The 22,906-nt window shown below is 47.6% G+C and overlaps 1 long non-coding RNA gene across 1 annotated transcript in view; it reads right to left on the bottom strand.

Moving 5' to 3' along the window:
• The window catches only part of LOC138847076 (uncharacterized), a 44,714-nt gene extending 35,324 nt beyond the window's left edge, over positions 1-9,390 (bottom strand). The window contains exon 1 of the long non-coding RNA XR_011384680.2: positions 9,255-9,390. This is a non-coding gene — a long non-coding RNA (uncharacterized LOC138847076). The remainder of the gene's footprint in view (positions 1-9,254) is intronic.
• Positions 9,391-22,906: the final 13,516 nt, after the last annotated feature.

The following is a 22,906-nucleotide window of genomic DNA, read 5'->3' as shown; positions in this document are numbered from 1 at the left end:
CAAGAGAATTTGTTACTATCTCAAAATTTCTAAGGATGAGTTTTCCAAATCCCTATTTTTTTGACAGGCAGAGTGGACAGTGAGAGAGAGAGAGACAGAGAGAGAAAGGTCTTCCTTTGCCGTTGGTCCACCCTCCAATGGCCACCACAGCTGGCACACTGCAGCTGGCGCACCATGCTGATCTGAAGCCAGGAGGAGCCAGGTGCTTATCTTGGTTTCCCATGGGGTGCAGGACCCAAGCACTTGGGCCATCTTCCACTGCACTCCTGGGCCACAGCAGAGAGCTGGCCTGGAAGAGGGGCAACCGGGACAGAATCCGGCATCCCAATTGGGACTAGAACCTGGTGTGCTGGCGCCGCAGGCAGAGGATTAGCCTATTGAGCTGCAGCGCTGGCCCTAAATCCCTATTTTTAACAAGCTGCCTAAGCAATTTTGAAACACCAACTTTTCGCATCCTCCAGACTGGCAGTTGGAAACCTGTAAACTTCTCCATCTTCCTTCATCTCAGAATCCTATATGTCTTCCTTCTACATCCATGCTTCCCTAATCATTTTCTCTTAGCTCCCAAAACCAGGAACCAAGTTGGTCCATCCTGAGACTCTCAACATGAGACAAAGATATGCTCCCAAAGTCTTTAGCAAATGGTATATTCTAATGGACATTAAAACCTGTCCCTATGATTTGGCCTCTACCTGCACATGGGTGACCACTTCTACAACCCAAATGAAAAAGAAGAAATGTGTTCCTGGATGTATTTCACCAAGTTGCACATTTTATTCAATGATACATGACTGAAAGGCTCCACAAATGAGCTTTGCCTTTGAACTGTATTAATATAGAGTTGGTATTCAGGCATCTTATACTCTCAGATAATCTGATTCTGCTGTTTTCTCATGCTGACTCTAACTGCAGCAGGTTCTTCAGGGGAACTCTTTGTAAAGATGCTTAAAAAGTAGAACAAGCAGATTCAAGAAATCTGCCAGCTGGTTTCCATGCTGCAGATGCCCACACGAGCCTTGAAAAAAATCTAGCAGCGGAGGATGTAGAAGATCCTGTGGGTTGGTTGATAAAGGGAGAAATGAGAAGGGGATTTTGTCTTCTCCTGCTAGGTTTCTATAATTGGATCTAACTGCTATCAGTTGAAAAAGAGAATTATCACTTCTAGGTGGAGGGTCTGGAACATTAAAAGACTTCAGAAAATAGCATTGTTTTATATTATATATTCTAGAGACATGCACATTCATGTGTAGTCATTTTAATTGTATCTATCATCTACCTATCTGAAAGGGAGAGAGAGAAAAAGAGGAGAGGAGAGGGGAGGGGAGGGGAGGGGAGGGGGAAGGGGAGACAGACAAGACATTTTCACTGGTTCATTCCTCCCCCAAATGCTGGGAGTCAGGAAGTCAGTCCAAGTCTCCCACTTGGGTGGCAGGAACCTAACTACTTGAGCCATCATCTGCTGCCTCAAGCATATGCATTAGCAGGAAGCTGAAATTAGCAGAGTTGGGACTTGAAGTCAGGTTCTCTGATATGGGATGCGGGTATACCAGGTAACATCTTAACTGCATATAAACTGTGTGTGTGTGCATGTGCACACACGTGTGCACATGTGCACGCATGCATTATTTTGGTAGATGTCAGACTATGAAAATTAATTTTATTTTTAAAGTCTATATTTTTAATTTTTTGAAGATAGAGTGGGGAGAGGAAGGAACAGAGATAGATATCTTCTTCTGGTTCACTCCCCAAATAACTGCAACTTTCTGGGGTTGGACTAGGCTGAAACCTGGAGCCAGGAATTCAATGCAGATCTCCTAAACAATCCAAGTACTAATGTCATCACCTGCTGCCTCCCAGGATATGCATCAGTAAGAAGTTAAAATTGGGAGCAGAGTCAGGACTCAAACTCAATTTACCTAATTCACCAGCCCTCTCATAGGGGATAAAGTGAAAATCCAGAGAGGTAAAGTGACCTGCCCAAATACATACAGTTGGTTATGAGTAGATCTGTGGTGGTTTCAGAGATAGGCCCAGACCTTTGTTAAAAGCTGAACTGTTACCCCTGCTGCCAGGAGGACAGTTGACAGGCAGCCTTCTGTTTTTGGCCTCCTTAGAGCTACAGATAGCTTTGCTCAGATACAGGTTCATTCAGTGACTGCTTGAGGTTAAGAGTAGAAAGGTCCAGCCCTTTGACCTTGTGTGGGACACCTTGATGGGCCATTTTATCTCCAGAGCTCTGAGCAGGGTTGGACAAGGCTGCCAGGTGGTCAGCAAAACTAGTTTGTGAGTTGGTTTCCTCTTATGTTTTCCTTCCCCCAAGAGAGCTATTGAGTAAACTTCTTGCACATCAATCTTAAGCTCAGAATGTTTCCCAAAGAACTCAATTTGGAATAAGAACTAAAATAAAAATCATTTCTCCCAGTTCTAACTAAGGTGTCCAGGCAGGAAGTAAATGTGTGTCTGTGTGTGTACATGTGTCCTGTATGTACATGTGTATATGTGTGTGTATGTGTGTGCATATGTAGGTGTCTGCTTGCATTTCTTATTGCTTTGTTCCCTAGAAACCTTCCCATTTGAGGGATGGAAAAATGACTTCTATTTTTTTTTCCTCATGCACAAACAAGTTTTTGTTTCCCTAGCAAGATGGTGGTTATCTGGTCTAAATGAATAATGCATCTTCCTTTGGCACAGATTAGCTCAACTTGTTCAAGATTAATGTTGACTTCACATCCTAGGAGCCAATGAGTGATTCAGTGAGAAAGCAAAGATCACATGAAGAGAATTATAAGATCCTTGCATTCTTCTACTTTGGATACTGACAGGAAGCCCAGAAAATCGGTAAATTTCTCTTTGCCTGTCAATAGCAGCAAATTTTTTTGGATTTTTCAATTATTTTTGTTCCTTTACTGAACAGCTATTAAAGCAAGGATATACCTACCAAGTGAGTGCCTTCAGAGAATGTACACTCTGGGGAAGATGCCTGCGTAATTCTAGGTGGGCAACCACTCTGCAAATGCTTACTGCAGAGGGACTGACCCTGCCTGAGGAAGATATGGACGCTGCCTCTGCAGCATGTCTGGAAGGAATGGGGAAGGGGGTGTGCAGGTCAGTGCTATGACCAACCTTGGCCAAGGGCAGGAGGTTGGTGAGCTTGCCAGATGTGGGTGTGTAGGGAGAGAGCCTGGGGGAATGGTCATCTTGAGGGTGACCTAACATGCACACAACACAGCACCTGCCAGTGTCTGCAGTAAGCACTAGGAAACAGAAAGCTTTTGAGACAAGGCAGCGTATGGCAGGGCTAGGTTTTCAATGCCAATGACTCCATTGGTCCACCCTGAGGGACTGGCCACTGGATTGTGGAAGATTCTGGCTATTTAGGAGGTTTTTTGTTGTTGTTATTCTTGTTTGTTTGTTTGTTTGTTTGTTTTAACAAAGCAAGACACATAAGCCCAAAGGATCTTGTTGCTCCAGATGTAGAAGAAAAGACAGAGGCCTGCTGGGTCAGCACAAGTACATCCAGAACAGGGCCTTGTTATAAGCTGCACTTCTCACAGCTCTCCTCCTCATGGGTACAGCTCCTCAGGAAGACTCCTCGAGTCCCACAAACCACATTCTCTTCTTCCAGATTCTATGGAGTACAGGTGATCTCCTAGTCCCTCTGCCAGCAAGTCACCCAGGAAACTGCCATACCTGCCATTCCCTACCCATCACGAGTTGGTGGACTGACAATGGCCACAGGGGCTGCTGTGCCTGTGGAAGTTGGAAAGCACATCACATCTGCCTAAGAAACTAGGAGACCATCCCTCTTCCTGGGCCCCCAGAGAGCCTAGATCCATGACAGGCAAGGGAAGTAAGTGTTGCTCGCCCATGACAGAGTGCCGGTACAAGACAAGGGATGCTTGCCAATGGGCGAAGGCAAACCAGCAGTCCTAGGGATTCAGCAAAAGCCTCTGATAAATTTTAACTTTGAATCATCATGAAAAGAAAAGAAAAGAAAAACCCTTTATCCTAGAGTTACTGTTGCATATGGGTATAAAGTCTGAGCCATGGAACTGCTGGGTCAAAAATTATGTTCATTTCACATTTTAACAGATATTGCTAAACAGTATTTTTCACCTATAGAAGCAATATGAGAACCTACTTTTCTATTTAAGGCTCTTACCAATAAACTACACTATTACATTTTCATTCTTTTTTAAAGATTTATTTATTCATTTAAAAGGCAGAGTTTACAAAGAGAGGGAGAGACAAAGAGAGATCTATCTGCTGGTTCATTCCCCAAATGGCTGCAATGGCTGGAGCTGGGCTGATCTGAAGCCAGAGGCCTCTTCTAGATCTCCCACATAAGCGCAGGTGCAGGGGCCCAGGGACTTGGGCCACCTTCCACTGCTTTTCCAGGCCACAGCAGGCAGCTGGATCAAAAGCAGAGCAGCCAGCAGCCAGGACTCAAACAGGCTCCCTACACGGGATACCAGTGTCACAGGCAGCAGCTTTACCTGCTATGCCACAATGCCGCCCTAAACTGTCATTCTAATGTATAGTTTTTCCACAAATCTTTCCCAAAAAGCCTAAAACTCCACAAGAACACTAGTCTAACTCTGTAACTCCAGGGTTCAGCACATCCTATGTATTCAAATGTTGCTAGAAGAATGAATGACCAAGAAAAAGGTAAGATTTACTTTGACTATCATAAACAAATATGCCTAAAACATTGGCCATTTTTCCCCTTTCAGAAGGGGAAGAAGAAAGCAAAGATGAATAGATTGATTCTTCCATAAAATTATGTCTCCTATAGGTATTAAAAGCACAGAAAGGGCAGGTTGTGATGCAGCAGGTTAAGCCACCACTTGGAAGGTCCACATCCGATCAGAGCACCAGCTCAAGACCCAGTGATTCCACTTCCTATCCAGCTCCCCACCAATGCACCTGGGAAATAGCACATGAAGATTCAAGTACTTGAGTTCTCACCCCCAAGAGGGAAACCAAGATGGAATTCCAGGCTCTTGGCTTGAGCCTGGCCCAGCCCTAAGTTGTAGGCATTGGGGGAGTGAACCAGTGCATGGGTGATATCTGTATCTATTTCTATTTCTCTCTCCCTCTCTCACTGTGCCTTTCAAATTAATAAATATTTATGTATTTTAAAAAGGAAGAAAAGAAAACATCATCTGTATTCCTCAGGTCTGTACTTCTCATTCCCTGCACTGATATTCTTCCACTCCCACATGGCACTATTTCCCAAGGCCCATCTCTTCTAAGGTAAGAGCTACATCTCAAATGTGGGCTGCTTCCCTGGAGATGCTGACCAGATCTCCCCAACTGCCTTTGAAACACTCTGGGAGCCCTGAAGCACTGCAGAAACCTGCATCATTCCTGCTGTGAAGAACTCCAGCAGTACAGCTCCTACACATGCACACACACACACACACACACACACCAAAAGCAGCCAACTGGCTAACTATCTTTAACTCAGAGATCTTTAAAAAGTACCAGCAGCCAAGGATTTACAGGGTATTCATGTAAACAACACAGATGCAGATTCCATGATTCCATAAAATGCAGAATCATACCACATCAGTCCTGTACCAATCAGACATCGTAACCACAGATTTTCAGACAAAATTATCTCAGTAGGACCAGAACAGCAACAGAGTCTGGACACATGACTGAGCTGCTGCAGGTCTTGCTCAGGCCCCTGCATTTCTGCTGCACATGCTCAATGCTGCTTGGTCCCTGGCTTCTTGCTCCCACCTCCGACTATGTGCTAAAAAGTTCACCAAGCAGCTTCTGACTCATGAACATCTCATCGAGCCTCACAGGCTGTGACTGAAACAGGCTAGGAGAACTGCTGGAAGAGGACACAGGGCTGCCAGGCCCCCACAGAAGCAGACCCAAGGCCACTGGATGGGTGGGAAAGACAAGGGCACAACTGTGCCTTCCCAACTCCAGGGCAGTCATGGGTCCTGGGGACTATGTAAATGGATTAGTCCAACATGGGCGCACTCAACACCTGTGTATTGAATGCCTACTGAGCATCAGCCCTCCTGGAATCCGTTCCAATGACCCTGTGAGGTAGAATCTATCATTGCCCCATTGTAACAGAAGAGGAACATGAGGCTTGGAAACTCATCTTTCCACGACATCTCCCACAGATACCAAACTCTTAACCACCTGGAAATGTGGTGTGTTCCTCAGTTTCATGCCAGAAGTTCAAGGACAGAAACAATCAAGAAAGAAAAGCAATGTAAGTGCCCCGAAGTGAAAGAGAACTTGGCACCATCACGGACCTGAGAGGCCAGCATGGATGGGGCAGAGGAGGAAGCTGCATAAGGTCAGATTCAGAGAGGTCCCATGAGGACACTCCTGCTGGTGCCTTGGGACTTATTCTGCACCACCAGTCTCACTTCTCTGCTCACAAGGACTCACTCCCCAATTACGCAACACAGGCAGCATCATGCTATGTCACCATGATCAAGTCACTCAGCCTCTCTGAGCCCCAACTTCTGCATGTGAAAATGAGAATAATGTGTATGGAGCAAAAGCCCCACTGTGAAAAAGTGACTGCCTGTGGCATTCACCGAAGTAGAACCCAGAGAGGTTGACCCGCCTTTCATTTCCAAAATGAATTCCAAGATTATCAGGTCACAGGGAGGTGGGGGGGGGGGTTCACAAAGACAAGTAACAAATCATAGGAAACAGTGAGCAAAAATTAGTGAAAAATTGACCTATAAATGCTTTTCAGGGCCCCCAACCCCTGGGTCCTGCCTCAGGATATGATAAGCTCTGTCCCTTGCAGCCAATTGCAGCATGGACCAGCAGATGGCAGACCTCTCTCTCTCACTCTCTCTCTCTCCTCTCTCTCTCTCTCTCTCTCTGTGTGTGTGTAAATCCTAATTTCAAATAAATAAAAAATATCTTTTAAAAAAGGCATTTTTTTATTCAAAAAGGAAAACATAAGAATAAATAAAATAATACATCAAGGGCATTTACAAGAGTTTATTTAGAATTTGATTTTGTATGCATTACCTAACCTATTAACACAGAATTTGAAAAAAAGTTTAACTTGGTCTTAGAAGAAAAAAATTTGGTGCCCATTCATTCTCTTTTTCCTTACAAACATTCTGTGTGGTATTATCTCTGACTTGCGCATGAGGTAATCTTAGTAATATATTTTTTCAGACACTTATGTACCCACTCACACAAGGACTTGAAACACCTGTGATCTACGGAGTTCTCCACAGAACACAGGTCTACTTCCCAGTCACCACCTTGCACAGTCTAGCCCTGCATTTAAAGCATGGATCATTTTGGAAACAGGCCAAATCGAGTCTTCCACAAAGAAAGATCGAATACAGAGAGGTAGCATCTGAGGTCACTGTTGCCATTTTCTATGTGCATGTTATCATGCTGGTATATTTTCTCTCATTTCTCAATATTAGATAAAATTGAGAGAGTAAGTCCAACTATCCCCAATTGCAGATCACATGACGCTATATATAGGTGATCCAAAAGACTACTCTAAGAGACTACTGAAAATCAGAGTAGAGTTTGGTAAAGTGCCAGGATAGAAAATCAACATCCTATTTGTATACACAGACAATGTCATGGCTGAGAAAGGACTTCTTTTTTTTTTTTTTTTTTTTTTGACAGGCAGAGTGGACAGCGAGAGAGAGAGACAGAGAGAAAGGTCTTCCTTTGCCGTTGGTTCACCCTCCAATGGCCGCCGCGGTTGGCGCGCTGCGGCCGGCGCACCGCGCTGATCCGATGGCAGGAGCCAGGAGCCAGGTGCTTTTCCTGGTCTCCCATAGGGTGCAGGGCCCAAGCACCTGGGCCATCCTCCACTGCACTCCCTGGCCACAGCAGAGGGCTGGCCTGGAAGAGGGGCAACCGGTACAGAATCCGGCGCCCCTACCGGGACTAGAACCCGGTGTGCCGGCGCCGCTAGGCGGAGGATTAGCCTAGTGAGCCGCGGCGCCGGCCTGAGAAAGGACTTCTAAGACCAGTACCGTCACATAGCTACAAAGAAAATAAAGGACTTTGGGATAACTTTAACGAAGGATGTTCAATACCTGAGAATCACAAAAGACTAAACAAAGAAATAGATGAGGACACCAAAACATACAAACAAACAAACAAACTGAGAAGCTTCTGCTCCGCAAAAGAAACACTCAGCAAAGTAAAGAGGAAACTATCGGAATGGGAGAAATTATATGCAAAGTATGCAACTGATAAAAGATAAACTACCAGAAACTTTCAAGAAACTCAATAACAGCAAAACAAACCACCCACTCAAGAAATGGGCAAGGAGCTTCAACAGGCATATTTCTAGAAAGGAAATCTAAATGGCCAACAAACACATGCAGAAATGCTCAGGATCACTAGGCGTCAGGGAAATGCAAATCAATACGACAACGGCCTTGAGGATGTGGGGAAAAAGGCACCCTAATCCACTGCTGGTGGGAATATAAACTGAAATCACCACTGTGGAAGATACAATGGAGATACATGAGAAATCTGAATATAGACGTACCATAGGAGCAAGCCATTCCAGCCCAGGGTATATACCCAAGGGAAATGAAATCGGCATACAAAAAAAGAGTTCTCTCTGCCCCCATATTTACTACAGCTCAATTCACAAGAGCAAAGATAAGCCATCAGCCAAAATGCCGATCACCTCAAGACTGAATAAAGACATTATGGGCTATGGACACCATACATGCGTCTGCAGACTGCATAGCCTGGCTTTTGTGCATCCTACTGCAATAAGCATAGGCCTGTGAAAACCTCTCTATCTACACAATGATTTCATTTCCTTCAATATGTTCCCAGTAGTGGGTACACCCATACAGTTTTCAATGTTGACAGGACTCATTTCACGCGAGAAACTGTATTGCTCTACAGGTATATAATACAGAATACAGACATCGGATCCATAAACCCAATTTTACCTTCAAACTGTCCTCCTAAACCAGGACACAGACACGCACTTTAACTCTCCTTCCTCCCGACAACACTCTCAGTGGTCTAGAGCAGGGTAGCTGGGTCCTCAAAGAGCAAACAGATGGGAATGCAGGGCCATTCCGGGAGGACACCGAGCCAACTCTGCTCTTGTACAGCTGCTCGCACCCTGGGGACCCTTCCAGTCCATCCGCACAGCACAACCGCGACTCCACCGGCACCTTTGGGACCCAAGAACAACAGGCACGCCTGCAGCCAAGATCCCCAGAAGGAAACCGCAACAGCCGCGCGTCACTCACCTCCAAGGGCACCTGGTCTGCTTGGCGGCACTGAGGTCCGTGAAGGCCGTTGCTTCCGGAAGGGGACGAAGAAGAGAACCGCGCCTGGGAAATGGCGCGATAGCCTCGAACCCGCACCCTCGCCTGACCCTGGGGCCGCTGGTTCTTCCTCAGGCTCAGGCTTGGCCAGCAGCGTCGAGGACAGCTCCTCTCCTCCTGGCTTTTCCAGGTTCTCGGGCAGGAGAGGATTCGGCGCTGACTCTCAGCTGAGCACCGTGGAGTTGGGGTCAGGCGTGCGGGTGCACTTCCGGGTCACAGCGCCAGGCGCAGGCGCACTCGCCAATGGCCGTCGCCATGGTGCCCAGGGACGCATCTGCACACTGCTGCATCCAGCGTCCGGAGCCCCAGGGTCGCTTCCAGTCTTCCTCATCTACATAGTGAGTATTTGGCTTACTGGGCATTTTTGGTTCTTGGAGCAGGTCATGTAGTTGGTGCTGTTCCTGCCTGAGCAGAAGCTCTGGGCTGCTCCTTTCCCCAGCTCCCCTGCTATTAAGAAGTCAGGGGATTCTTCCTCCTCTCCTTTTGATTACCTGGCTGAGATTTCAATGAGAGCATTTCGTTAGGCTCCTAGTGTCCCTTAGCTAGCTGATCTCTCCCTGTGTTGTGAACTCCTGGGGACAGGGATCCTGCTGTCTTTCTTTCCCTGTAAGTCGGGCAGTCTGTGTGGAGCTGAACGACTTCACATTGTCTTTTCTGAAGGTTTAATAACCCAGGCAGAGTGAGATCCAGGAGTTAGAGGACTGATGTTTCTCTTCAAGAGATGGAATCTCGCTGAGTGGTGTCAGGGAGGGTCTTCCTCACAGGATGATGGCTGCTTAGGCAGTGTCTGCGTGCTGGGGGGAGTGCAGTGAAATCTGGGCACGTGGGGGAGGAGTGGCAGACCCCCGACGTGGGGTGAGTCTCTGAGCCTTGGCTTCCTAATCTGTGGAGAAGGGATGGCAGTGACTGTGTGTGTCCCGAGTTTGCACTGTCCAGGATACCTGTCGCTGCTGCCACGGTCATCTCAGGTCTAGGAATGCCCGGCATTCAAACCAAGGCACCTTGCAGCTTCTGTCCACCTCTGACTTTTTATGGTGCTGGATTCTGTACCCGGATGGAGGATTGTAGCAGACCCCAAGTTTTCTTTGTAAAAGCTTTTTGGCTTTTTGAAAATTCAAGTTGAAGCATTTAAAAAAATGTTTGTTTATTTATGTAAGAGGATGAGTGACAGAAAAAAGAGAGAGCAATCTTCCATCCAGTGGTTCACAAATACAAATTATGTATTTTCCTTTTAGAAATCTTGAAAAATAAAAATGGATAGGAAAAAATAATTCCTCATCCTGCATCTTAACTGTGCATAGACAGGCACACTTAACATTTTATGTGTCTATTTAGTATTGTTTATTCGTTTTAAAAATTGGATTGAATTTAAAAATTTATTCTATAAATCTGTATTCTGATTTTCGAAGTAGCATAAGCCTTTTCCATATTATGAAGATTTTTTTATAAATGCCACTTTTATTATTTTTTAAAGCTTATTTATTTGAGAGGCATATTTAGAGTGGAAGAGACAGAGAGAGAGGTCTTTCATCCACTGGTTCATTCCCCAAATGGCTGCAACAGCTGGAGCTAGGTTAATCCAAATCCAGGAGCCAGGAGCTTCCTCCAGATTTCCCACATGGATTCAGGGGCCCAAGCACTAGGGCTATCCTCCATTGCTATCCTAGGCTATTAGCAGGTAACTGGATTGGAAGTGGAATAGCCAGGACTTGAACTGGTGCCCGTATGGGATTACAGCACTGTAAGTGGAGACTTAACCTGCCCCTCAATGTCACTTTTAATCACTGCATCTGTTTGGAATGTTTGTGTGCCATAGGTTTTATAACAACTAGTTCATAGTCAATAGATTCTAATTATTTATCACTATTCTAAAATTATTTTTATTAAAGATTTATTTATTGGGGCCTGCACTGTGACACAGTGGCACATCTGCAATGCCACCATCCCATATGGGCATCCATTGGAGTCCCAGCTGCTCCACTTCCAATCTAGTTCCCTGCTAATGTGCCTGGGAAGATGGCCCGAGGTGCTTGGGCCCATGGATCCACATGGAAGACCTCTAAGAAGCTCCTGTCTTCTGGCTTCATACCAGCCCAGCCCTGGCTTTTGTGGCCATATGGGGAGTGAACAAGCAGGTGGAAGCTATCTATTTCTCCCTCTCTCTCTCTCTCTCTAATTCTGATTTTCAAGTAAGTAAATGAACAAACCTTAAAAAAAGAGATTTCTTTATTTATTTGAAAGGCAGAGTTAGAGAGAGAGGAAGAAAGAGAGAAAGAGCTCTTCCATCTGCTTATTCACTCTCTGAATGGCTGCAATGTCCAGAGCCAGGCCAGGCAGAAATCAAGAGCCTGAAGCATCTGGGTCTCCCTTGTGTGTGGCAGGGATCCAAGTACTTGGGCCATCTTTCACTGTTTTTCTGGTGCATTAGCAGAGAGCTGGATCAGAAGTGGAGCAGCCAGGACTACAACCATGCTCCTGTGGGATGTTGGCATTGCAGGCAGTGGTTTAATTCACTGTGCCACACTGCCAGCCCCAAGTCTTTGTTATTAAGGTAATTTCTTCATCTGGATATTATGTTAAGATCCAGAGAAATACTTAAAATTTTTCTAGGTAGTGCTTCACACAGATGATTACATAATAAGCTGACAACTTCACATAATTGCCTTGCCTTTGGTGGACCATGTTTACGCACTTGAAAGGAACAAGGAAAATATTTAGTCTCTTGATCTACTTGAATGATTGCTTATCAGGGCCTCCAGCCTGTCGTAGGTAAATGAAGTGACAAGCAGACAGGAGCTGCTGTTGCTGGGAGGGAGGAAGGCAGGGTTCATCTCTGTTTGTCAGTGTTCTGTGAGGATGCAGGTGTGTCGTGGCCTGTCTTCATGGTAGTGACACGCATCTTCCTCACTTTGTGTAGTGGAACCATCATGTCACAAGGACGTATGTGCAGAGTCCAGGAAAGCCTAGTTGATTTTTCTTGCCCATGTAAGGTGCTGAACTCGCTGGCCATAGTGATTGGCTGTTTTGGGATATCTGTGTTTTCTTCCACACTTTACAAATTGGGGCACCATGGGTGGGCAGTGTGACAAAATGAACAACGGAGCTCATGGCTCTGAGTCTGAAGAACCTCAAGAACCCTGTGAAAGCCATGTCACTTTTCCAGGTCTGTGAAATGGGCGCTATGATTCCCCAGGGATGCACTCTGCGCTAGGACTGGAACGGGCTTGATGGGCTGGGTTAGAACCTCAACTCTGCTCATTTGCAGTGTGACCTTGGGAAAGGGATGGGGTGTCTCAGGGCCTAGTTGGATGGTCCCTTGTGTGGGGCTGGGCATGATTTTGTAGTAATTGGGTGAGTGCCAATTCTGTGTGAGGCAGTGCTGGGGAAGCCCCTGGTAGTATACTCATCCTATGGGGTCCTGTCTAGGTACCCATTAAGCAGCACTCAGGACCGAGGAGCCTTGCTGTTGCTCATCCTGCTCCCACCCAACTCTTCTTGTTGCATGGAGTCCTTCCCCTGCTGTTTGCTTTGGAGATCACAAATGACCAGTACACCTTTGTCACATTCATGCCCATTTCTCTTCTTGCCAGAGAACAACCCCCCGACTGTTGCCTTTTTTAAAGACTTATTTATTTAAAAGGCAGAGTTAGAGAGAGAGAGAGAGAGAGAGAGAGAGTGGGAGAGAGAGAGAGGTCTTCCATTACCTTGATCATTCCCCCAAATGGCTGCAATGGGCAGGGCCGAGCTTAAGCCAGGAGCCAGGAATTTCTTCTGGGTCTCCCACATGGGTGCAGGGGCCCATGCACTCAGGCTGTCTTCCACTGCTTTTCCAGGTACATTAGCAGGGAGCTGGATTAGAAGTGGAGAAGCCGGGACTTGAACTGGTGCCCATGTGGGATGCTGGCACTGTGTGCAGTGGCTTTGCCCGCTTTGCCACAATGCTGCCGCCCCCCATTACCTTCTTGAGTCCTGATCCCATAGGGTTCTTCTCACCCTCATTTCCCCACTGCCCTTGACCTCTGTGTTTCCCAGGTGTTGTCCTTGGGCCCTGCATTTTCCTTCTGTCACCTTCTTTAGGAAATGCTCTCTCTGCTGGTCTTCCTGGTGCTTGGAAGTCCTCCCTGTGCCCAGCGCACTTTCCTGGTGGCTGTGCCACAGCTTTTGGGTGCTCTTCATCTCCAGGTGGTCCCCCAGGGCCCTGTCTGCAGATGGGGTCACCTTGACCTTCATCTTCTGTACTCCTGCCTTGCTCAGGACTTCTCCTACCAGTCCAGAGCTGTTTCCTTTAGTGTCAGCCCTGTCTCCATCTTTGTCTTCAGCTCCTGTGTCCATTTGAACATTGAATCCTTTTTGCTGTAACTCCCTAGTAATAAGGAAGTTACTTAGATCTGTGCATCTCAGATCTCCAGAGCCTTGTACTGTGCTTGGCACCCACTGTCTCACAACCATTTTAAGATTTATTTATTTATTATGAAGGTCTGAGTTATATAGAGAGAGGGAGAGACAAAGACAGAGAGAGATATTCCATCTGCTGGTTCATTCCCCATATGCCCACAATAGCCAGTGCTGGGCCAGGCCAAGCCAGGAGCCAGGAGCTTCAACAGGTCTCCCATGGTTTTAGCAGGGGCCTGAGCACTTGAACCATCTCTCCACTGCTTTTCCCAGACCCATTAGTAAGGAACTTGATCCAAAGTGGAACATCTAGGATTTGAATCAGTGCCAATATGGGATGTTGGTGTCACAGGTGGCAGCTTTACTCACTACACCACAGCACCGGCCCCACTGTGTGACAACAGTTGATGGTGTAGATATTTGGCTGGACTCACACCTAGGTATTTCCCATGTCCCGCATTACCTCCTGCTTCTTAGACACTCCCTTGATTTCTGTCTGAGCATTGATGTGTTGCCCTGTGTGGAGGCTTGGGTTACTCTCACTGTGTAGTGCTCTGGGGGTTTGCCCAGGGTCCCCATGATGGTCCTACGATGGGTCCCTGTGAGAGCTGGGCGTTTGTCTCTTCAGCTGTGTGAGACTGCTAAAAACGCCAAGCTGCTTTTGCTGAGTGAATTTGTGTTCTTTCAGTTCTTGCCTGGGCTTTGGTGTCAGTGGTTTGCATGGAGGGGAGTACTCCCTCCTTCTCTGTCTTCTGGAGCACTCGTGTAAGCAGTGAGCTTGGTAACACTCCCTCCTGGAATGTGTGATAGGACTTCGGAGTGAAGCCATCTGGGGCAGGACGCTCTTTTTGGGGAGTTTTGATTACAGGTTCAGATTCTTTAATAAATGCAGGGCTATTCAGACTGTCAGTTTGTCTTCTGTCATTTTTCCTTGAGGAATTTTTCTGTTTCACCAAAGTTGTCAAAATTGTTGGCATATGGCTATTAATATTTCCTTAATATCCTTTTTTCAAAAAATATTTATTTATTTATTTGAAAGTCAAAGTTACACAGAGAGGAAAGGCAGAGAGAGAGAGAGAGAGAGAGTGAGAGAGAGGTCTTCCATCCGATGGTTCACTCCCCAGTTGGCTGCAACATCTGGAGCTGCGCTGATCCAAAGCCAGGAGTCAGTAGGTTCTTCCAGGTTTCCCATGTGGGTGCAGAGGCCCAAGGACTTGGGCCATCTTCTACTGCTTTCCCAGGCCATAGCAGAGAGCTGGATTGGAAGTGGAGCAGCCGGGTCTCAAACCAGGCACCCATGTGGAATGGCGGTGCTTCAGGCCAGGGCATTACCCCACTGTGCCACAGTGCCGGCCCCCTTAATATCCGTTTCTTCTTCTTCTTTTTTTTTTTTAACAGGCAGAGTGGGCAGTGAGAAAGAAAGAGAGAGAGAAAGGTCTTCCTTTGCCATTGGTTCATCCTCCAATGGCCGCCGCGGCCGGTGCACGGCGCTGATCCAATGGCAGGAGACAGGTACTTATCCTGGTCTCCCATGGGGCGCAGGGCCCAAGCACTTGGGCCATCCTCCACTGCCCTCCCTGGCCACAGCAGAGAGCTGGCCTGGAAGAGGGGCAACTGGGACAGAATCCAGCGCCCTGACCGAGACTAGAACCCGGTGTGCCAGCACCGCAAGGCGGAGGATTAGCCTAGTGAGCCGCGGCGCCGACTCCCTTAATATCCTTTTAATGAGCATAGGATCTGTGCCCCTTTATCCCAATATAGATGATTTGTGTTTTTCTCCTAGGGGAATTATCAATTTTATTAATTTTTCTTCTAAGAACCAATTTTTGACTTTGGTGATTTTAAAAATTAATTTGTGTTGTCTGTTACATGGATTTTTGCACTTTGGGTTTAATTATACAATTTTACTAGCGTTTACAATGAAGACACAGATCCTTGGTTTTCAGTCTTCCTTCTTGCCTAGGATAAATACCCAAAACTGCAAATTTCCCTTCAGTACTGCCTTAGGTACAAGTCACAAGTACCAGCACATTGTGTTTTTGTTAACAGAAATGTATTTGAAATAAAGTTCATTGTGTTTGTTTGAGGCTTACAACATGGTTTCATGACTCACATATGAGGGGACTCCAGAAAGTTCATGGAAAAATAGAATTAAGAGGTAAGCTTGTGTTAATGTGGACATGTTTGAAATCTATACATATGTAATGCATATATATATACATATATGTAAAAATGTGAATTTATCCATAAGCTTTCTGAGTACTCTTTGTATAGGTAGTAAAATGGTTAGTAGAGTGGAGTAGATTAACGTGTCATCTTGATGTAAGCAGTGAATATCTTTGGGCATTTGATATTTTTTAAAGATTTATTTATTTATTTGAATGGCAGTGTTAGAGATAGAGATAGAGAGAGAGAGAGAGAGAGAGAGAGAGAGAGATTCCATCTGCTGGGTCACTCCCTAAATGGCTGCAGTGGTTGGGGCTGGGCCAAGCCAAAGTTGGGAACCAGGAGCTTCTTTTGGGTCTCCCACCTGGGTGAGGGGCCCAAGCACTTGGGCCATCTTCTGCTGCTTTCCCATGTGCACTGTCAGGGAACTGGACTGGAAGCACAAAAGCTTGTACCCGAACCAGTGCTCCGTTGTAGGATGCTGGCATCACAAGAAGTGGCTTAACCCACTGTGCCAGAACTCCAGCCCCTTGAGCTCTTTTTAAACATTCCGCATGTAAATGAAATCATGCAGTGTTTTTCTTCCTGTGTCCGACTTATTTCACACAGCAAGTCTTCCAGGTCTCTCTGTGCTGTGGCAAATGGCAGGATCTCCTACTTCTTTAAGGCTGACTAGTATCCCATTTCTCTCTCTGTCTCTTTCTCTCTCTGTCTCTCTCTCTCTCTCTCTCTCTCACACACACACACACACACACACACACACACACAAACACACAAAGTTCTTTATTCACCCCCTCACCAGTGAGCATGTTGGTTGTTTCTGTGCCTTGGCTGCAGTGAACATGAGGGTGCACGTATCTGCACAAGGCAATTCTCCCTCTTTGGGTCAGTAGCTAAGGGAAGGACTGGAAAGTCTACTTTTAAATTTCTTTGGGAGCCTCCATGGAGTTTTCCCATCCACATTCCCACCAGCCGTGTGCTGGGATTCTCTCTTCCCCACACAGATCAACAATTCCATTTATGAGAATTGAAGCCTTAGTGTGGTCCCTGTTTGTGTAGCTGACAGTCCAGGGCTAGATTCTGAAAACATTGTTTCAGCTGGGGTCCGGCCTCAGCTGTACTTTCACCTCTGCCGTCTTCACTTTCCTCCAGGAAAAGGGGGTGCATTTGCTTGTCCTCATCCTGTCTTCCGCCTGTTCAGAGAGCCACACCTAACTGGGTGCTTATGTGGCTGTCTCGCATTGTTGCTGGGGAGAAGCAGGAGTGAACTGTGAAATCCTGACGTGCTGGTTTTCTTGCCGGTGTCAGCTCATGGATGGCAAATGGCCTGGAAGCCGTTCATGGTCTGAAGCTCTGGTTGCCGGATTTTCTGCTTCTGTAGTGAGGTGACAGCTCGTTTTCATTAAGAATGCTCTGGTTTTTCTGTGTGAATTCTTTAATTTCTTGGGGTGGAAAATTTGAGTTTCAAAGGCGTTAGATGCTCTGTCTACAGTTAGCGGTAGGTACTCTGGTCAACATGGACAGGATGTATTGGATTTTAGTGAAATAATGAGTGCCCTCCTCCCGCTGACCGGAGCGTCTGGGGTGAGAGTCTGGGTGTGTGGAGCAGATGTCAGTGGCCGCTGCGTGGGGCCTTGTGCTCGCTCCCCTTTGTTACATGGGTGCCTGGGCAGGTTGGAACAGGAGGATGCAAGCTGACCTCGTTTCTCTGTACGACCTGGAAGAAATCATGTCCTGTCCCCAAGCCCCTTAAGCTTCCAGGATGCTTCAAAATGTTCAAGGAAAATTGAATTAAAAGAAAATTTTTTTTCAGTAAAAGACATTTTTGAGATTCATTAATAGATTTTCCATAATACACGTTTTTCATGAACTTTTTAAGATTTATTTTATGTATTTGAAAGGTGAAGTTACAGACAGAGATAGAGTTCCATCTGCTGGTCCTCTGCCCAAATGGCCACAATGGCCAGGGCTGGGCCAGACTGAAGACAGGAGCCAGGAGCTTCTTCCAGGTCTCCCATGGAGATTCAGGGACCCAAGCACTTGGCCAGCTTCTGTTGCTTTCCCATTAGCAGGGAGCTGGAACAGAAGTGGAATAGCTGGGATCTGAACCAGCAGCCATATGGGGTGTTGGTGTCGCAGGCACCAGCTTCACCCATGATGCCACAATGCTGGCCCCTTCATGAACTTTTTAAAGCCTCCTCAGTTGAAAAAAATCTTTAAAAAAAGGTACAAAGCATAGTAATGTGAATCTCCAAATATTAGCCACCAAAATTTAATACTTACCAAGATTTTTGTGCATTTACTTCATCTGTTGCTTTTTTTGTTTGAGTTATTTAAAAGAAAATCCTGGCCACATTGTGTCATTTCACATCTTCATACTTTAGTAAGCCTCTAAAAAATGGGCATGCTCTTATATTACCACAATGTTAATATCATTGTTAAAAATTAATGTTTAGGGACTGGCACTGTGGTGCAATGGGTTAAGCCGATGCCTCTGGCATTGGCATTCCAAATGGGTGCTGAACATAAGTCTTTTAAAAAATTAGATTTTGGTAGCATTTATAACCAGTGCATAATGAAATTTTCCAGATTATCCTTGAGTTAGTCTATCATGTTTCAAAGGGGATAATAATGCCTCTCCCCCACCTCTTTTTGTTTCAATAATAATTGAAGATTTTTTTTAAAGATTGATTTATTTATTTGAAAGACAGAATTCCCAAGAGAGAGGTGGAGACAGAGAGATCTTCCTTCCGCTGGTAAACTCCCCAAATGGTTGCAGTGGCCAGGGGTAGAGCAGGCTGAAGCCAGGAGTCAGGAGCTTCATCCAGTCCCCCATGTGGATGCAGGGGCCAAGCACTTGGGCCATCTTCCAGTGTGCTCCCAGGCTATTAGCAGGGAGCTGGATCAGAAGTGGAGCAGCCAGGACTTGAACCAGCACCCATATGAGATGCTGGCACTGCCAGTGGAGGCTTCACCTTCTGTGCCACGGCACTGGACCCCCTCTTCACCCCTTCTTTTATAGAAATTTTGAGGGAAAGTATCATGTACCTATTTTGAATAAAAAGTATTGAAGTTCTTTAAATATACCAAGATCTCTTGCCTTCAAGGTTTTTTTTTTTTTAAGATTTGTTTTTATTTATTTGAAAGGCAGAATAACAGGCTGGCACCACAGCTCACTAGGCTAATCCTCCACCTTGCGGCGCCGGCACACCGCATTCTAGCCCCGGTCAGGGCACCGGATTCTGTCCCGGTTGCCCCTCTTCCAGGCCAGCTCTGTGCTATGGCCTGGGAGTGCAGTGGAGGATGGCCCAAGTCCTTGGGCCCTGCACCCCATGGGAGACCAGGATAAGTACCTGGCTCCTGCCATCGGATCAGCGTGGTGCGCCGGCACCAGCGCGCTAGCCGTGCCGGCCAATGGAGGGTGAACCAATGGCAAAGGAAGACCTTTCTCTCTGTCTCTCTCACTGTCCACTCTGCCTGTCAAAAAAAAAAAAGGCAGAATAACAGAGAAAGAAAGAGGGAGAGACAGAGAGCAATCTCCTATCCACTGGTTTACTCCCCAAATACCTTTAATGACCAGTGCTAGGCCAGGCTGCAGCCTGGAGCTCCATTTGGGTCTTTCATGTTGCTACAGAGGCCCACAAACTTGGGCTAGCCTCTGCTGCATTCTCAGGCACATTGGCAGGGAGCTGAATTGGAAATGGAGCAGCTGGGACTCCAACCGGTACCCAAATGGGATACTGGCATTGCTAGTGATGGCTTTACCCACTATGCCACAATGCCGGCCCCTCCTTCCAGATTTTGTAGTCTGAGGAACACAGCATGGTACTTGGCCTGCATGAGTGCTCAGAAAAATGCAAGTATTGGTAAAGGCAAGGTCTTCTTCCCTTTAAGGAGTTTGTGTCCCAAAAGCTGTATCTTTACTTCTCAACCTTTAAAAAAACTAACAGCTGGGAAAGTGCTGTTTGGTCGCAGGCACACTCCTCCCCCCGTCTTGCCTGCTGGCTGCCTTGGAACTTGGTGCAGACACGTTTCCTGGGCCAATGGAAACCTCGTCGAGGAGAGTGCCTTGATGTTGCCTCCATCCTTAGGCCCTCACATGGAGCAGCTGCTGCTGAATGTCTGGATCCACTGAGGGACGCCCTGCACAGCCCTCGCCTCCATGGTCCATACCTGTCTACCTCAGAGTGCTCAGGAAATACCGCAGCTGCCCGTTCTGTTTAATGAGCCTTTATCTTGTGTTTGTGTTCTCTTCAGAGAAGAAGGATGTGACTCAGAGCCTGGAGAACTACACCTCCAAGTGTCCTGGGACGATGGAGCTCATCACTCTCCCAGATGGCCTCACCCTGACCCTGTGCCCTTCACCAAGCTCCCCATTGTCAGGTAAGGTGGGCGGGGCTTCTCCCACCCCACGTGTAGAGATCTTGAGAAGAACTTCCATGTTTTCCTGGATGACCGCCATCCTGGGATATGTGGACGCGAGAGACTGGACCTGTGATGTCCCACAGTGGCCCCAGGCACTTGCCTGTTCAATGGCAGAGCCACGTCCAGATCCAGGTCTGCCTGGGCTGTGACTGAGACTAGTCTGACCTTGTCACTCTCCTATTTACAAGGTTCCAGTCAGCTCCTTTTCCTTGGGCCACGTGGCCCAGCAGCACAGGAATGGGAGGCCACCTGTGTGCCTTTCCTCCCACGGAAGCTTGTCTGGTTTGCTGCCTTTGGCAGGCAGCTGCCCATGGAGCTGAGTTTTAAAGCTGTATTTCATTGACGGCATTTTCAGGAAAGTCCCAGGAACTGGAAAGAGCTGTGTTTATTGAGACTTAACACAGATGACGTCAGAGTGGCAGTGGAGACAAGCGTGATCTCACACGGTCCGTGCTGACTTCCCACCCAGCAGAGAAAGCTCTGCTCTGGGGTTGGGCCGTGTCCCTGGTGCCGTTTCCCCGTGAACGTGGGGAGAGGGGGAGCAGAACCCTGGTTCTCTTGAAGACCTCGCCTCTGCCCTTCTGGCTCCAAGCTCCCCGCCCCTTCCCAGGCTGCAACCACTCATGTCTCTCCTGTCACTGACCCAGGGCACAGTGTGCCCCAGGCCCTCCCTGTCCTGTGTCCAGGTGTCCTTTGCAAGGCCTGGCCGTGGCTCGAGCTGTCTCCCTCACTGCCCTGGAGACAGACACCAGGGTCCCCTTGCATGTGGGGCGGGGATTGCCTGTCATGCTGGTTGGCCTGTGCGTCCCCATGACAGATCTACAGGGGCAGGGGCCTGCATTTCTTAGACAAGGAGCCCAAGCTTAGGGAAGGCCGGGCCCTGCCCAGAGGCCGACTGCCCTTGGTCCCCTCCTGGTGTGGAGGCCCAAGGCTGCTGGCAGCTCTCTTGCTCTCGGTTTTTGATCCTGAGCACTTTCTGTGCTGCCTCTTTATTTCTGGTTTTGATTGCTGTGCCTCCTTTTAGGGAAAAGGCACCTTCATTCCTTAGGGGCCCTGCCTCGCATACCACCCCTGCTGCCTGCCTGTCCTGACCCCCCCACCTCTCTCACCTCTGCTTCTCAGATCCAGCCACATGACTCCTTCCTGGTCCTTGAACACATGACTTGTCCCAGTCCCACAGCTTTGGTCTCTGCATGGACCTCGTCCCATTGCTGTCGCTGCCTCACTCACAGTCACGCTGCTTGGGTCTCTGTTCAAATATCGTCTTCTCAGAGGGGGAATCTGCTGCTCCCAGTACTCTGGAGGCCACCCTGCCCTCAGCATCCCTAGCTTGCCCCTTGGTAGTGCCTTTCCTTAACTCAATTAGACATTTGCCTCTTTATGGCTTCCCTCCCACAATGTAGCAAGAGGCCGGGAGCTCTGTGCTGCTCCCTGTCCTGTTCCCAATGCCCATAGCACAATGAAAGAGAGACTGGAGTGGACCGGGCTTGTCCAGGACCTCACTGCCAGGAGAAGTGGCCTCGCTGCTCAGTCTGTGCTGTCCGCAGTGCCGCGTTGTTCCCTGCAGAAGGGACACCGGAGCGCTGTGTGGAGATCATCATCGTAGCGTTCCTCCTGTAACTCCAGCACCAGCTGGCCTCAGCTCCTAGTAGGGCCTCACCATAAACATCACCAACAAGTTGCATGTTGTCAGAACTCCCTGAAAACAGTGCGTCTTTGGAAGTAAAGTTTTTGCTCAGCTACAGGGCAAGACCAAGGTGGGAGTCCTAGACAGACCTGTGCTTTCTGTCCCTGGAGATCACTTCTTCATTCAGATGCTGCTTGAGAAATGGCTGGCTCATATTTTTGTGCCTTTAGTTGTCGCATTAATTTTGGAGGAGTTGATTTTTACCTCCTTTTATAGACAGAAAAACACAGACTCAGAGAGATGGTTTCCTACAGGTTACTTAGCTGCTTAGTGGCAAAGCCAAGAGCTGGGCTCACACATCCCCAGACCAAGTATCCCGCTCCCAGGGGTGCTCTCTGTTTTGCTCTAATGTGCATGCACACCTGGTGTGGGCCCCAGTTAGCTGCAGATTATGCCTGGCTCCTAAGGGCTCAGGTACAGCGTCATGGCTTCATGGTGGTGTGGCAGCCACCTATACACCATTCTGTCCTTTGCTGTCAGTGTTCAGTAAATCATGTGAGCCCAGTTCCTGGCTAGTGTAAGTGTTCCAAGCATGTTGACACTGGGCTGCACTGAGCTAAGCCAGAGGGTTGCAGCCTGCCCCTACCCACCCAGTTCGTGCAGGCTGGACAAGTGCATAGGAAGTCAAACAGGGAGACAGGATGTCGGTGGCAGAGGTGCTCCTGGGTACCTCCCCTTTGAGCCTGAGCAAAGACTGTGCACTGGGTAGGCGGGGCCAGAGAGGCTCTAGAGCAGACTTGTATAGAGGGCTTAAGGGCTGGAGGCCAGGCTCCTCTTCTTGAGGCCACCTGTGTGATCCACAGGGCCCAGCACAGCAGGGGATCGGGGAGCCCCTGGTTACAACATTATTAAGGATTCAAAGACAGCGACATCAGAGCCTTAAACTCAAGGCCTTCGAGCTTGG

Source organism: Oryctolagus cuniculus, chromosome 19, assembly GCF_051225735.1.
Source record: "Oryctolagus cuniculus isolate XC-2025 breed Fujian yellow rabbit chromosome 19, ASM5122573v1, whole genome shotgun sequence".
Lineage (NCBI taxonomy): Eukaryota > Metazoa > Chordata > Mammalia > Lagomorpha > Leporidae > Oryctolagus > Oryctolagus cuniculus.
This window is presented reverse-complemented; position numbering and strand designations above follow the sequence as displayed.